Here is a 17,130-nt window from a genome sequence, read left to right on the forward strand (position 1 = left end):
CGTGATGAAGGCGTATACATAAATTCGGCTCACTAGGAATTTTTCCGCAGATGGTGGTTTTAAATGCCTAAAATGACTGGACTAATCAGAGGCGATAAAAAGGTGGAATTTTATGTAAAAATATTCTTGGATCCTGCCCATACAATAATGTGAAGTTGAGTCGAGGGAGCGTAGCGTAGCCGAAATTAACGCCGATGTGACCCTGAGAGAGAAAGATAAGAGACAGAAATATGAAAGATAGCAGATTTTCAGAAAACGAAGTTGATGGCCAGGCTATGTGAATCAAACCAGGTCAAGGACCAGCAATCGGCGGTATGAGACGAGAGGAGGAAAGAAAACGGTGACTCACTGATGAAATATACGTTATTTCGAACGGAGTAGATCATGGACATTGACGTATAAAGTTTCAGACTGTACTTAAATGATACGATCATATGAATAAACAATTTTTATGAATGTGTTCGATATAATATCAGACAAATTTATACTTTAAATGTCTTTACTTCTCTTTTAAACATGTAAGAACTGTTGATACTTTTTATTGCATTTATAGACGCGATCCCAGATATGTTGCGTTTCTTTATCCTATAGTTTTGCCACATCGTGGTGCACTAGAAGAGTTTTCCTTCTCCTAGTATTGTAGCAGTGAATGATTGGTTCTATCTTGATGTTTCTTTTTCTACATTACATACAAAAAAGTTTTTGAATATAACGTACACTCGCTTCTTCAAATGAGGCCTCAGTTGGATGAGTTTTATTTTATCAAATATAATCTACACTATCTACAGTGTCCATTTCTGTATGACATTTAGATACCATAGGAGAGTGGGCATTGTACAAGTGCGAAGTACAACGTTCTAAAATGCTGAATGTCAAGAATTTTTTTTAACTTAATGAATTCAGGAAGTATGTTCTGATTATTTCTTTCATCTGTAGGTGGCATTGAAAATGTTTATCTGAATAGAAACCTATATATTTTATTGACCTGCCTTCAGGTATGTGATTGCCGTTAGCTTCATTTGAGTTTTCCATATTGGGTAACGTACTACCTGCAATATGATGTGAAGGGTAAATATTTCTTTTTTCGTAATCGTGAGTCAATTGCGACCATTTTTCAATCTCGATGAAATCTTTTTCTGCAGGTCTTTATGGGTTCCATAAAGAGTTGGTAAACAAGACAGCCACATCGTGAACAAAGCTTCAAATTTCACCTTCTATTGGTATCTGTAGCAGCTCATTTGAATATATTGTAAACAGTAGCGGTCCGAGAACCGTTCTTTGCGGAATACCCTAGGTAACAATTTAGGGATAACTAATAATTCTATCGATACTGACTCTCTGTTCTCGGTCACATGAATAGCTTTTGGAAATGTCGTAAGCTTTTCCGCTTATTCCACAGTGTTTTAAACTTTCAAGAGTTTTGTATGACTAACGGTATCAGAAGCTTTGGAATTTTTTTGTCAAGAGCTTTATAAATGAAACTTGTTGGCTTTTTTATTGCATCTTCCGTTCATTTTCCCTCCCTGAATTCGTATTGCTGATAAGATGTTAATTCGAGTAAAATTCACTAATCTTATTATTTGTTTTGTCTTCACTTTTGAAAAGTGGTTTTATAATTTCGATTTGGAATTTTTTGGGAAGTCAGCCTTCCTTCCAGCAGTTAATGACGTTTTGATTTCGTTGCCAATCAATTTGAGCGTTTCTGAGCGAATTCCATTATGACATGTATTTTTTTTTTTGTTTCAATATCATAGTAACGTTGTACACCTGATCTTCATTAGTTTCTGATAGAAATATTGAATTTTGCAATTTTTGTTTACTGTAATTATAATTAGCTGGTTCTTCAATTCTGAGGGTACATTCTAGATCAAGATTTTCATTGTACTCATTAAAATTGTTCTATATTGAGTATATTGATATTTTTCTGGAGATTGTGAAATTTGACTAAAAATTAACTGGATGATCAACAAGAGGTTACTGAAGACGATAATACTGAAGACGATAACTAAGAAACGAGAATTGAAATGTTCTATGTTTTTTACCACTTTTATATATTATTAAACTCAGTTTAATGTATAAGTTCAAAAATGTCCTTATAGGACGAAACAGCAGTAAAGTTAGTTACAAATAAAAGTGGTAAAAACATAAAAAATTTCAATTCTCTTTTCTGCATTATGATTTCCTACAACGTAGTAACGGCTATATTCATCAATTTATTGAAAGACGATGATTTGTATTCACTAGTGAATTAACTGTGTTTAATGACTTGGGAATTATGCAATTTTGTAGTGTGGCGCTAAAAAATACCATACAAGAACATGAGAAAAAATTACAAATTTCAGAATATACTCAAGAAAGTAGTAGTAGAAAATCATTTATATACCTGTGTAAAGATTTAGGGGACCAGTATTTGAGTTTTTGCCCTGCTGCCAACACTCATCTATTTTTTTTTTGAGGAAAAAATCACAAGAGCTAATGAAAGACGCATTTGTACCAGGGGATTGCAATTAGTTGTTTGAAGGGTTCGGCGGCCGAACAAGCTGAAATAAAATAGTTTATTTGAAAATTTTAAATAATTTCTAGACTGTTTTTCGGCTCGTTATTGAGGGTAGATAAAGAAAGGTCTCTTTTCACGGAATTAGATATGGTAAATTCAAATCAGTGTGAAAGCAGCCACGACTTCTTACCATGGATTTGTCGAAACGACGCGCAAGACCCCACAATCAGCGGATTCCAAAGTTAACGTGATTGAAAACAATACAATACAATACAGAATCGTCGAATATATTGAAAATTCATTGGAATTTGTCAAGAGAAGATCAACCCCCAAACCGAATATAGACGTTTTCAAAGTAAATTCATACAACATCGAAACCTTTCGTGAATGTAGATTTTTTTCAACATATTCATTTCAACATATAGAAAAAACCTTATGTGTTGAAATATTTTGTAAAGCAGAAAATCAACCCCCACCACGTAAATTCAAATTTACAAAAAAAATTCGTAACTTATGGGGATTTACTTCTTCAAATATATTCATTTTAGCGTACGAAAGAAGACTCACGTGCTGAAATATTTTGTCGGGCAAAAATCAACTCTCACAACGTGATTTCAATTTTCAAAGAAAAATCCATCTCATTCAAAAATTTCGTAGATGGGTTTCTTTTTTCTTTAAATGTATTCATTTCAGCGTAATATAAGAAACCCATATGCTGAAATATATCGTCAGGCAAAAAATCAACCTCCACCCCGAAAATTTTAATTTTAAAAGACAAATCATTAACTCATTCAAATATTCCGTGAATGCAGATTTTTCCCCAAATATATGCATTTCAGCATATATGACATCAGATATATTTTGAAATATTTTGTCGTGCAGAAAGTCAACCCCTAACCCGTTAAGTTTCGAAGAAAAATCCATAACTCATTCAAATATTGTGTGGATAGGGGGTTCCTTCCCTGAATGTTGAAAATAATGATAATAATAATAACCGCCGAATATAGCGTCGTCCAATCGGTTTCCGAATCGGAAGGACGAAATCACGGCCTTGCGGTTCGGAAGATTGAATGGCGTGTTCACAAGATGAAGGCTAAGATCACGTCGGCGAGACAACACGCGTCTCGTATCCAATGTGTGATGGATTACAGGGCGGCCAACAGACCTTTCACGCCCGCAGTGCGTCTAATAGCCGCCAAACTACGACGTATCCATCCATCCACTTTGAGTCAAGGCGTGTTGCTGACCACCAAACAGCACTGCCTTGATAGGATATGAATGCTAGTGGCTGCTAAGAAGTAACTAGTGAGGCGAGCGAGAGGTATCGCGGAAAACCTTAGGTTCCGCGAGAAACCTTCTCGCTTATTCAGAGAGCCCCCACGTGTAGTGGATAATCCGCCGACCGCTGATCAGGTGGACTCCTTCTGGAAGGATATCTATGAACACCCGCAGCCACTCAACTCAGACACTCCAGCCCTAGCGCAGTTCGAAGCTTTCAACAGAGAGCTTCGACAGCCTGAGCTCAATGAACTGCGCAACCCGATAACCCTAGATGACGTTCGAGGAGTCCTTGAAGGTTCCAAGAACATTGCTGCTCCAGGCCCAGACGGGCTGAATACTTATTGGTGAAAAAAACTACCAAGGACCCACCGCAATCTGGCCGGAGTTTTCAACTCATGGCTGGACGGAGAGCAGCCGATTCCGGATTGGTTTGTCTAGGGGCGGATCGTTCTTATCCCCAAAAGCGGAGATTTGTCGATTCCTGAGAATTACAGACCGATAACATGCTTGAATTCGTGTTATAAGTTGTTTACAAGCATCTTATACACACGAATACTCACCGCAGTTGACCGAGTGTCGGAAAGAATATATGAGCAGAGAGGGTCGAAGAGAGGAGTCGCTGGATGTAAAGAGAACCTGCTCATCGATAGATGTGTAACGCAGGACTCGATTCAATATGAGCGTAACCTCTCTATGGCATGGATCGATTACCCTAAGGCATTTGATACAATTTCGCATGAGCTCATCTTGCATTTGCTCAGATGCCTTGCGGTAACGCTCAGAAACACTCGAGGATATAACTTTGGCACCACCGGAAACCGAACGCACAAGGTCACCCATTTGTTTTATATGGATTATTTTAAATTTTATGCCTCTGGAGAGAAGAATCTCCATAAGTCCTTGAGGGTGGTGGAAGAGTACACGCATGCTATCGGTATGAAATTCGGGACAGACAAATGTGCAATGGTCCATCTCAAAAGAGGACGATACGGGGACTACGGAGAGGATGTGCAGCTCGTAGATGGAAACATCTTACACCATCTGGATGCCGGAGAGACGTATACTCACCTCGGGATGGAACAACGCCACTTACAAGAGATAACAGTAGTGAAAAACCCTCTCCGCGGCAAGTATCAGCACAAACTTCGACAGATCTGGTCATCAGAACTGTCGGGGAAGAACAAAGTTGCTGCAACAAATATGCTTGACGTTCCAATCTTACTCTACTCGTTTGGAGTAGTGAAGTGGACTCGGGAGAAGCTGTATCAACTCGACGTAAAGACCCGAAAAATGATGCATCTCTATAGGAGTTTGCATCCCAAATCGTCCGTTCTACGGTTGTACTTCCCCCGGCAACAGAGAGAACTTTTGAGTTTGGAGTGTCTACATGACAGGAGTTAGGATCCCATTCTCTGCATGGTCCGTGACCATGAAAGAGCAGGAATTGGAGCATTTCTCCTTAGGGCAGCTGCCCGAGCAGCTGATGAACTCGGTACGACTCTGAACGAGGTGACCACAACTCTGTCAGCGAGTTGGAAGTCGTTCAGCAAAAAGCTCAGATAAAAGCCACAGAGATCACCTTACTTCTGCGGAGACACAAGGATAAGTCAATTACATTGGAGACCTTGGCTTATTAAAGCGCCTGACGTTCGCTTTTCTCAGGTCAAGTGGGCTGAAGTCGGACACTGAGGGGTTCATCATGGCTTGCCAAGATGGTGTCTTCAACACCTTAGTCTAACGCAGTTGCGTGATGGGTATAGAGGTTCCTGACAGGGCCTGCCACGAGGCGCTTGAGACCCTAATGCACTTGCTATCAGCACGTCCAGCATATGCGGTCTCGGCCTATATCCATCGACATAACGCGGCCCTAAGAGTTCTATCTACCGTGAGAGTGCCATCTATGGCACTCTTACGGTATTGACGGTATTGACGGTATTGCCCTACGCTCCGGGGGATATTGAATCCTTTGTGGGGAACGAGAAGTGCCGAATATATTGGGACTATTCGTTCCCCACCCTCAGGCTCATACAAGCTAATAAGCCTGATGTGGTCCTTCTCGACCACTAGGCCAAAACGATATTTGTCGTGGAGTTTTCAGCTCCTGGCGAAATTCAAAAGCTGCATATTGAGTTGTAGTTTTCACACATATATTCAATCGGAGAATGCGATATTATATTTGTTCGTGCTGCAGAGCAGTAAAATGTAAGATTCAGCCGTGACTGAGCTCTTGGCACCCTAAAGTTCAGTTCTGACAGAAGCAAATGGCAGTCTACTTGGCTATGCAGTAGTTTATGCAAAAAGGTTATTGAAGCACATCTTCTCCTTTTTTCTTAAGGAATTAATTGAAAATGATTGAGAAGACTATAGTGATCAGAACCCCTAGCTGGATGAATTCCAGTGTTTTTGAAGTACAAGAATTTCAAATATTTTCTTTGAACTTTTTTAATTGAGTAGAAACAGTAGGGGCTCCAAATAATTGAGCAGTTTTCAAGCTTGGATCTGATTTGTATCCGTTGTAATAAACTATTTGGTTACGGTTAAAAAGGTACGATTCAAAAAAGCCAATGAGGTCCAGTTTCGAATGTAATATGCTATGATCAATTTTGTAAAAGGCCTTTGGGAAATCTGTGTATATCACGTCCACACCTGGCCTTGATTATCCAATGTTTCAGTGCTGGTTCATGAAACCATGTTGAAATTCACTTATTTGGCTGTGTGTTGACAAGTAAATGTGTTTATACAAGATAATTTCAAACTCCTTCGCGAAGTTTGAGATAATTGAAATTACTCTGTAGTTTGATATATTTGAAACATCTCCGTTCTTTAAAATTGGACAAATTTTGGCAAGTTTTGAAACATCGGGAAACGTTACTGTATTCAACTATAAGTTAAAGAGGTAACAGAGAGGAGAAGCTAAGACTGAGCTACAATCTTTCACTATGAAAGATGTCATGGAATCAAAACCGGGAGTCATTTTGTTTTTGAGGTATTTTTACCGAAATGTTTGTGATGTTGATATTTTGACTATTATGTACCGATTCCGAGCGATCTCTTGGATTTGAATTGTAAGGAAGATACACGCTGCTAAAGAACTCTGCAAACGCATTCACTATAGCTTGAGGGCTTTCTAGTTCTTGATTGTTATAGTTCATTTAACCAGGAATTCTTGACTTTTGTTTTTTTGAATTAATGAAATTCCAGAAAGATTTTCGATCATTGCGCATTGATGACTGTACACTTATTAGCGATTTAAATTGAACATTGATTTGGTGTTTTTATATTTTTCCAAGGCGTTAGCTTGATCACAAATATTTGCAATAAAATCAGCAGGGTACCATTTCAGGTATTTGTGGTTCACTATTTTGTATAATGGTATGTGTCTATCAAAAATGGAATATGTTGTCTCATATAATTTATCTACTGCAAGGTTCACATCTGTGTAATTTTACATTAGCAAACATAAGATATAGTAAACGGTTAGAGGAGTTGGGTATATTGTTGAGCTGTTTCGAGTCAGAAAAGTTAAAAAAATTATTCGCCAGTGATGTTTTTGTATCATTATTGGAGTTGTGAATGAAGTGTGTTATATTAAAATCGGCTAACATTAGAATGTTTTCATTACACATCTCGTGAATCTGTTCAAACATTTCAAAAAACTGATCATAATGATCTACAGTAGTAGATGGGGGAATGTATATAACAAATAGGTAGAAGGAAACATGACTGTATGAACATTTGCATCCCACTATATCTATTGCTGGTAAATTGTTTTTGAATAAGTCTAGGTTAATTTTTTACTGTTCAAAAAATCTTTGCAAGCAAGCAGAACCCCTTCACCAGTTTGAAGATTGGTTTCCAGTAACTTACGATCTGATCTATGAACTATGTAACCACTTGTAAACAATTCACTGCTGGTGATATCATCCTGCAACCACGTTTCACTCAGAGCTATCACGTCACATTCCTCTTCCGAAACAAAGGCGTGAAATTTTGAAACTTTGCTTCTCATACCTCTAACATTTTGGTAGTTGCAGCTGAATGAGTGGGTAAAGTTGAAATGCTCTAGTTTAAAGTATTGGACACAATTTTCGGCACTCCATTAATGTATTTGATTCTGCAGTTTGTGTCACCCTTGCTGTGACGACCTTCCATTTCGGTCTTCACGAGCTTGTAATGATCCAGTTGGCGCCGTCTGTCAAACGATACGGATATTCTCCTGAATTCTTCAGAATTTCTCAAATTCCTTGAGTTTCTAATTATTTGATGAAGATCATTTTCGTTTTTCGAAATGACCTTGACTGGGTGGTTTCTACCATTAGCGAAACGACCCAGTCTGATGATATCTATGCATTGGAATTGGACATCTGTTTGAATGGCTTGAATTAGATTCCTTGCTGATAATCTATCGGAGTTTATCCGAGCATCTGGTGGTTGGCTTTGATCCTGTTCATTCATACCGAATATAATTAAATTATTATTATGCTCATTTCTCTCATTCCCTTACTCAACAATTTCTTCAAACTATGAATGATTTACTGGTTGATCTGAAGTTGTAGATGGTATGTAGTTGAAGATGGAATGTTCCCATTTTAACGTACTAAATATCATTTATGTGCTATTTTTCTGGAAGAAAATCAACCCTCCCCAGTAAATTCTTATTTTCAAATAAAAATCCATCTTATTCAAATAATTCGTGAATGTGTTTTTTTTCTCAAATGATTTCATTTTTTCGTATTTTGTCAGGCAGAAAATCAATCTCTATCCCGTAAATTCTTATTTTCAAAGAAAAATCCATAAATCATTCAAATATTTCCTGGATGAGAATTTGATCAACAGAACTAGACTAATATGTCAGAATATTTTGTCGATTAGAAAATCAACGCTCACCATGAATTTAATAATTTCCAAAGAAAAGCCCATAATCCTTCCAATCTGTCGTAGATGGAATTTTTTTCCATGAATGTATTTATTTTAGCATACTATATACATTTACATTAAATACAGAAATTGACATTGACATTGACAAAAAATTGACGGTGTTGAAATTCTTGCGGTGTTTCTGATCATCAATATCATTGAATTGAATAGAACTGGTCGATACTTGATGAAAATCAGATTGAAAAACTAATTAATACAGTGTATTGTATGATTTTCACTATAAAGGGTTTTACAAAAACCGCGACACGTGTTTCGCTATAAAATAACTTCCTCAAGCATAAACTCTTGATAGCCCAAATGTTCATTTCAATAGGATACTGAGTGTGCCCTTCCCTCATTCAGCGCAAATTTTGCTTACTCCAATACCGACAATTTCGCTTGTTTACCGTTTCATGTATGGTAAGCGTTGCCTCATCGTAAAAAATAATTTGGGAAAAATCGGATTCCGTTCACATCTATCCATCATTATTTCACAAAATTCTAATTTACGATCAGGATCATCCTCATTGAGTTCTTGATGTAGTTACGTTTTATATGAATGGTAATTAGGTATGTGTTTTCATAATTCTCAATACAGAAGTTTTGCATACATCATAATCACCAGCTACTCCTCTGTGTCATCATTCATTCAATTTTGGGATGCTAAGATATTATCAGATCCGATACTTTGATATAACTGCATGTCATTCGCAAATGCTTGTACCAGTTTAATTCGAGAAAAACATATCTGTAGTGTATAACAAAAAATAGGAGAGAATCAAGAATTGAGCCTTGAGGTACTCCTGATATAACCTGAGGGATAAACTTCTATCATCAACATGTATCTTCTGATATCGGTTGTTCAAATAATAATTCAAAAAATTCATGACATCGGCTAAACACCAATAATATTTGAGCTTGAAAAAGAATAGTCTGTGACTAATACTAATAACAATAAAGCGGCGAGTTTTTTATCAATATTGGCTACAATACTATCGCTAACATTGAGTAGAGCCGTAATAGTACTCTACCCTTTTTGAAACCCTGCCTGATAGTCTGGAAGAATGTTTTTGGATATAATAATATCTATTAGTTGAATGTGAATAGCATTTTCAAGAGATTTAGAAGCGGCTGGTAAGAGCCTTATCGGACATAAATCTAAGAGAGTAAGTGGACTTTTTGATTTAGGTAGTGATTTAACAATGGCTCATTTCCATAGTTTGGGAAAATAAGCTATTTTCGGGCAGTAATTGATAATATGAGTTGGGTAACAATCAATACATATATAAAGTAATACAGTCTGCTCCATATGCATCAGATTTTAGGCTATTGAGAATATCGTTCATTTCAGAAGTGGTGAGAATTTAAAACTGAAGCGGTTATCATCATAGAAATGAAGTGATCGCCGGCGGGTTCTTTATCAACAGAGGCAGAGCAGAAGTAATTTTTGATTCCGTCTGGATTCTGGAGGTGACCAGGGACAACGACTCGTCCTCTGTTCACAACATAAGTGTTGATTTCTTTCCAAAGATTTTTGGAATTATTTGCACTGAGGACTCGATCATGGAATGCCTTTCTTTCGCGGTGAATTGCGCGAGTTCTGAGTTCTTCATAATGCTCCCAATCAGGTGAGTAGATGGTTCTTTTGTATTGAGCCAAAGCATCATCTCGTTCTTTCATCATAACTGTTAGAGGATACGGGAGCCATGGTGCTTTAGCTTTGCTTACTCTTATTATTCTGATTGGGGCATGTTTATCAAATAAATCGAGCAGATCTTTAGTGAAAATCAATTGTTTCATCAACATTATTAATATGGAAAATATATTTCAATAGTACATTATTCAAGTTCTCAAGGGAACTGAAATTCCTAATGGTAGTAAGTTTGGGGTCATGCTGAAATTTTCAATTTTTATCATACAAGGATGTGGTCTGATATATTATTAGCATCAAGAACTCCAAAGGTGCTTATGAGACTGGGGTTGAATAGGAAAATGGGGTATAACAATAAGAACTATGTATAACATACCCTAGTGGATTCATTGATTATTTGTTCTAGGTCATTGGTATCAAATATTTGCTGTGAATATTTTCAGGTTTGAGAAGGTCAATGTTCATATCGCCTAGAAAGATAAGTTCGTCCACAGGGGGTATAATTTGAAAAAGGGACTCGTCAACATCACTTATAAATTGAATAACGTTTCCCAGAAGGTGATCTATATATATTACCTATGGCTATCTTACGATTGTTCATTTTGATCTGAAACCAAATTTGTTCAATATTCCCATTGAAAGTGAAGAGAAAATCATATCTAGAATATCTCAACTGCGAGATGTTGTTCTGTTAGACCTGAAAAGATTATAGTCTGCCATAGATACAGTATCATCCCTCAAGTCGTTAGTGAGCCATGTTTCAATTACCACCACAATGTCCTAACACTGAACAGCATAATTGCATTCCTGAAAAGATGATAGCGAAGATGTCATTCGATTGGCAAAAGTTAACAAAACCCATTCATACATGAAAAATAATAACATGATCATAAAAAATGCCAAATTAAGTTTTCATTTCAAATAAACGTAGAAATTAACAAGATTTTCTTGGTTGCAAAAACAATAAAGAATATAGATAAAATTAGTTATGTTGTGTCGAATGTATATTGGTAGCTAGTAGTTAGGTACAATCGAAATAAAGTTATTATGGAAGTTATTACAATTGTATTGCTGATTGGAATCGAAATATCACGTAGATGAACTGACGGCTGCAACTGACCTCGGGATAGTTTTCCAATATCCTCGTCATACATCAAATTATGTTTATTGCCCCCAATTTCGACGAAAATGTTTCCCCCTTGTGACCAAACATTTTCTCTTTCAAAATTCCCTTTGGCTTTGATCATCAGATTGTATCTTAGTTTCGTTAAATCTTCTACAAGAACCATTTTGGAACCTTTGAGTTGCTTTTCATTCATAAATGCTTTAGTGTAGAGAATCCGTTGAAAACACGTGTCATTAAAAATTTCTTCCTTCTGAAAGTTTGGACAAAGTATCATTGATGTTTTCTCCCCTGTTTTCTTCAAACCCAGGCCACAGTTGAGGTTTTTTATGGAATTTACTTCATTTTTTTAAAATCTGATTTGATTTTTAAGACCTTCAATTTTATCGGCGAGTTAACTATCACCATTTCGGCCAACTTGTCGGCAAAATTTTCCATAAAATTACTATCGATAAAAGCATATTGAAATACCTTTTTTGATACGGATTCAATATCCTCTTCTTGTTCCTTGAAGAACTCATTTCCAAATCAGCTAAATACTACACAAAGACTTTTCAAACTGACAGAGCAGCCGACAATACGTCTAGTTTTCTTCGAGGCACATTACTATACTGCCAACCGTTTGCACCCGAAATGAGAATGTTACCAGTGGAAAGAGCCAAAGCATTCGTAATTCTGCTTGCGTATATTAGAATACATTTTTTTGTCCCAATATTTGTTTCAATTGGTCGTCGACAAAAAAAAAGGTACGGAGTGCTTTTCAGGTGTCTCAGTATAAGGGCTGTCCATATTGAGATTGCTGCAACCCTTGACAATAGTTCAATAATTCTTGCTAATAGACGATTTATTTCTCGCCGTGGATAAACTAAACAATTTATCACAGATAATGGCACCAATTTTGTTGGGATCAAGAAATTGTCAGGTGAAATTACTTGACGGGGTAGGCAGAAGTTCTTATTCTTTTTATTTCCCCAAAGATAGTGCATTGACTTTCACTACGCTGCATTTAAAACCTTTCGATCGCACACTCACAACGCGCACAATGTTGTCTTTTCCTGGATAAAGATACACGACTCGTCCAAGCCTCCACAGTCATCCTTAACGACCACCAATGTACGTATCTTGATGACGTCAGGCTTGTTGATTTTCCATTTGGTGCATTGCTGGAGAGAAATGATATAGGTACTCAGAAGACCAACGTCTTCAAAAATGTTGTAGAAGTTGCTGGAGGTCTTTGTATAACTTCAGTCGATTGCTAGACAATTCAGAGTCACCCATAAGATGAGAGTGTGATTGGCTTGCCTTGAGGATAGTCCAGGTCTTACATAACACTGTATACATGGCCTCAAAATCAAAATGAGCATTCCATATTATTCTGATTAAGTGGTATTTTACCGAATTCACAGTAGCCTACTACAGCTCACCTTGATACGGTGAGGCAGCTGGTATACGATGGCAAACTATTGTATTTTTTTAACAAGAAATCGCATGTTTTGCCAGAATCAACAAAACGATCAATTTCATTGCATATGTTCTTGAGTTTCTTGCATGTATCGACAAACAGCCTGAAGAAGTTTTAGAAGTCAGACTGCCAGCTAGATTAATGTGTATAGCCTTGGTGATAAAAGATAATAATATGCAAATATAAGTGTATACTAGTTTTCTTTATTTTGATTAACCGTCTTCGATGAGGATTGGACTTGCATAGTCATTTCCTACTTTGGGAGATTTCACATCAAGAGACTCGAAGATGCAGGTTTTGCTTTGAAGTGAATTTTATATTTCCTTATAATATTTCTTTTACGACTCTCATCGTTGTAGTGGTATTGTTTTCCTTGATGAGGTGAGGCAGCTGGTATATGATGGCAAACTTTTGTATTTTTCAACAAGAAATCGTACGTTTTGCCAGAATCAACAAAACAATCAATTTCATTGCATATGTTCTTGAGTTACTTGCATGCACCGACAAAGTTAATTCTCTGTATATATATATCTGTACAAAATCCGCGACGCGTTACAAATCGCTTCAAACAGTCTGAAGAAGTTTCAGAAGTCAGACTGCCAGCTAGCTCAATATTTACAGCCTTGGTGATGAAAGATACAAATAGGCAAATATAAGTTTTAACTAGTTTTCTTGATTTCAATTAACCGACCTTGATGAGGAGTGGACTTTCATAGTCATTTTCTACTTTGGAAAATTTCACATCAATGGACTCGAAAATACAGGTTTTGCTTTGAGACAAATTTTATATTTCTGAATAATATTTCTTGTACGACTTTCAATTTTATAGTGGTACTGCTTCCTTAAAACCACCGTGGTGTAGAAGGTAATACCTTGGATTATCGGTTTTTTTCTTATATATCATAAGGAAATATATTTGTTAATGCATTCAGAATATCGTATCGTCAGCAGTTCAAAATTTTCTGAAAACTGGAAGCATTCCACTTCCGTATTGATTGAATTTCCAATATGAATGTAATCATCTTTCAAAAGTCCCTTTTTCTCATAAAATCGTTCATAAAATGTTCACTTTCTCTTTCTTTTCTACTCAAAATATTTTCACTATCAAATTCAACTTTTTGCCAAAACCTTTATGTTTCTTTGCATAATTCATCATTATTCATGTTCAAATTGCAGGAAACCCGTTTGTTCTATGTCCCTCATGATTAATTGAACCTGACAAAATCAAACCAAGTTTTGTTCTTTGAATAATGGGTCCGTTTGCAAACTTTATTTGATCAACACATAATGTATGGAAGACAATATTAGCACCTAACACTACGCCAATTTCTTTTAAAACATGGAAACTTTTATCAGCTAGAATAATGTCGTTAGGCAAATCTAATCTGGAAATATCGAAGAAAAATTGCTGTCTATTTCCAGTAATTTTGTCCATTATAAAAAAAGTTCACGTGATTCATATTTACCATCGAAAGAACAAATTTCTAGTTCAGTAAAACTTGTTATATTATTAATGATGTTATTGATTCCAGACACCGGGATTTTAATTGAAGAGACCTTTGAGTTTTTTACAGAATGCCGATGATAGTTATTAAGTCCGCTATCTCACATTGCTCCGCACATCGTTTTTTAGCGTCTAGGTCAATAATGTAAATCATGGCAGTTGCTAACACTAAACAGTACCTTCGATGTGTTACCAGATGACGGCGATTTTACTAATGGTTCCTCATAGGCTATCGAAGTGTTGGTAAGACTCGGTTGCGGGGAGTCACGGGTACTATTGCGTTTGCAGATTTTTCACTGGAATTTGCTACGGAATTATGGCCAGAGGCGCGCTCGACGATATGATGATTTTTATCACATATGCGGCAGTTTCGTTGGAAATGATTGGGTCTCAAACAATTCAGAGTGTATTCTCCTTTGCTTCCGAAATACGTTCAGTTACAAACAGTTATTAAATGTGTCACATTACACAGAAGCAAGATATTATGTGCAATGATAAATGATTATGTAATCTTCCGTCCCGATTTGAATTCATTCTTTGTGATTTTTTATTTTCAATTGTTTGCAAGAGTTGATATCTCTTTGACAGAAAATCATTCAGAATCTCAATGGTAGAAGCGGTTTATTCACTTTTATTTACTGATTCCGCTCATTCTCACTTTGTAAATGGATCAAGGTCAGATGAAAAAGTGTATATTAATAAAGTATCCCATTTATCAGTAGATTCATCTAATGCTGTGAGAGAATGAATTTTGTTCAAATCATCCAAAAGTTTTCGCAACTGTATGTGAGATTCCATCTAAGCGGGATATAAATCAGATATGGTTTTCGCATTAGTGTGTATTATAATTTTTTTTGTTTACAAATTCATCTCCTGATACTTTCCATGCGCCATTATAATTCAGGCTAGAATGTTCAATTGATTGAATGACGTGCACCGCTTCTACCTTGAGGTATGAATAATAGAACAATTTCATGATACTAGGCACCGAATTCACAAAAATATTATTGCATCAAAACGAAAACATTGTTTTTCAGGTTATGATTCTTTATATTTCTTCAAAACATTAGAATTATAAAACAACAACAAAAAACCTGCAGCACCACTTCATCTGAAGATCTTAATCTGCCAATGTCCTCTCTCTCATAAAAAAAATGTAGGATGTCTCCAGAGGCTTCAATAAATTCAATACTTCGCCAGAACACTCGTGACACGCCTATCGTCAAACTTAAACCAATCCGTTTCGTCTTTGAAGACCAAGGCGTAATAATGACCAGATTTAACGCCAGAACAACAGTGAACGATGACGGCTTGAAGGTTATAATAGTGGTCTGCTAGATTGAAGTGTTCGTACACTTTGAACATTCGCAACAGTTTGGTGCTTCCGTCAGAGGTTAAGTCATGTTTGAAGATCATCGGTGTTATTATTAGATTGACAGGTGCCTCGGCTATACTTGTTGTCTTATAACAGTCAGTTAATTCGGCGCATGTTTGGCAATGCAGTCGATCATCACCTGTTAAAAGTTCCTTTTTCAATTTATAATTCTAATGCTTTGAGTATAGTAAAAAATTATAACAATTTTCAATTTGGTAGCAAGTAAAAAATCATATTCAATAAAATTAAGGATTATATTTCATCATGATTTTTCCTCATCTGCAAGAGACATATTAGGGCAAAAATGTCAGTAATTTCTAAGAATTGTGTGTCTACTATTTTGGAATTGTAGGACATCGAATTGAAGGAATCATAAAACGTCATTGATTGTAATAACCATAAAAATTAGGTAGTTCAATGTTTGTAATTTAACTTGCCCTATTGGACTGTTCGAATATTTTATTATTAATAATATATGGGAATAATATTAATCGACGCCTATTGACTGATTTTCTCCTGCGTTGACGATACTGAACGGGGGTGTAAGTGTATTAACTGAATCGAACAGGTTAGGATTATCCTGCAATAGTGTCTTGACCTAATGCCATCAATTTGAAATAATTACCCTCAAAGTTGTTTTTCCATCGGTTTGAATTTCATTTTTTGAAAGTTCAATTTGACCTGGATTTCGTCAAAATTATCATACAAAAATCCTACTTTCTCAAATCTTGCTTTTTTTTCGTTTATACCATTATTTTCTGGAATGTCTGTAATTGATGTTCTAAATCTTGTTAGTTTCCCTCTGACTTGGCCGCGTTTTAATATCATTATAATGATACTAAGTACACTGGTAAAGTCAGATCGTGAACTGTGTCAAAATGGAAACGTATGAAAAGGAAATGAGTGACTTACAGTTTGTATAAATGCTGTCATACGTGGTTATCTGCTCTCCGACAGACTTTTAGAAAGTTACTTGAATTGTTTTTTCTCTTCCTTTCGCTGTTACTTCAATGAGGCACGAATCGACCAAAATGTGGGTTAGTGTTTCTGAATGTTGTAGTAAATTCACACACTAAATAGTATTACTGTATATTTCAATAATATGCGAAAACGATAGTGTCCTTTGCTTTCGCTGTCAACTGGAGAATCGCTCTAGACGTTCTAGGGTTGGACCGTTCTCTTGTACAAGCCACAATATATGGGAAGACGAACATATGAGCGACGCAGTACTCATGGGCGTAGCGTGAGCATTTATTCACACGATTACACAGAGGTCCTACGGACTCATGGTTATGTTCATTGCTAGTTGCTCGAATAGTA

The 17,130-nt window shown here is 36.4% G+C and overlaps 1 protein-coding gene across 4 annotated transcripts in view; it reads right to left on the reverse strand.

Moving 5' to 3' along the window:
* The window catches only part of LOC111509637 (electroneutral sodium bicarbonate exchanger 1), a 106,652-nt gene that overhangs the window by 81,922 nt on the left and 7,600 nt on the right, over positions 1 to 17,130 (reverse strand). Inside the window, exon 2 of one of the 4 annotated variants that reach the window (XM_074183511.1) lies at positions 2,384 to 2,540. The exons of 2 other annotated variants lie outside the window; for them this stretch is intronic. The gene's annotated coding sequence lies outside the window, so the exon portion shown is untranslated. Of the gene's footprint in view, positions 1 to 2,383; positions 2,541 to 16,722; positions 16,968 to 17,130 lie in introns of those variants that run through there. One more of the 4 variants, XM_074183513.1, reaches the window with a different exon arrangement.

The sequence above is a fragment of the Leptinotarsa decemlineata genome, unplaced genomic scaffold (genome assembly GCF_025532065.1).
Source record: "Leptinotarsa decemlineata unplaced genomic scaffold, Ldec_3_MD MMD2_tig00026340_RagTag_RagTag, whole genome shotgun sequence".
Lineage (NCBI taxonomy): Eukaryota > Metazoa > Arthropoda > Insecta > Coleoptera > Chrysomelidae > Leptinotarsa > Leptinotarsa decemlineata.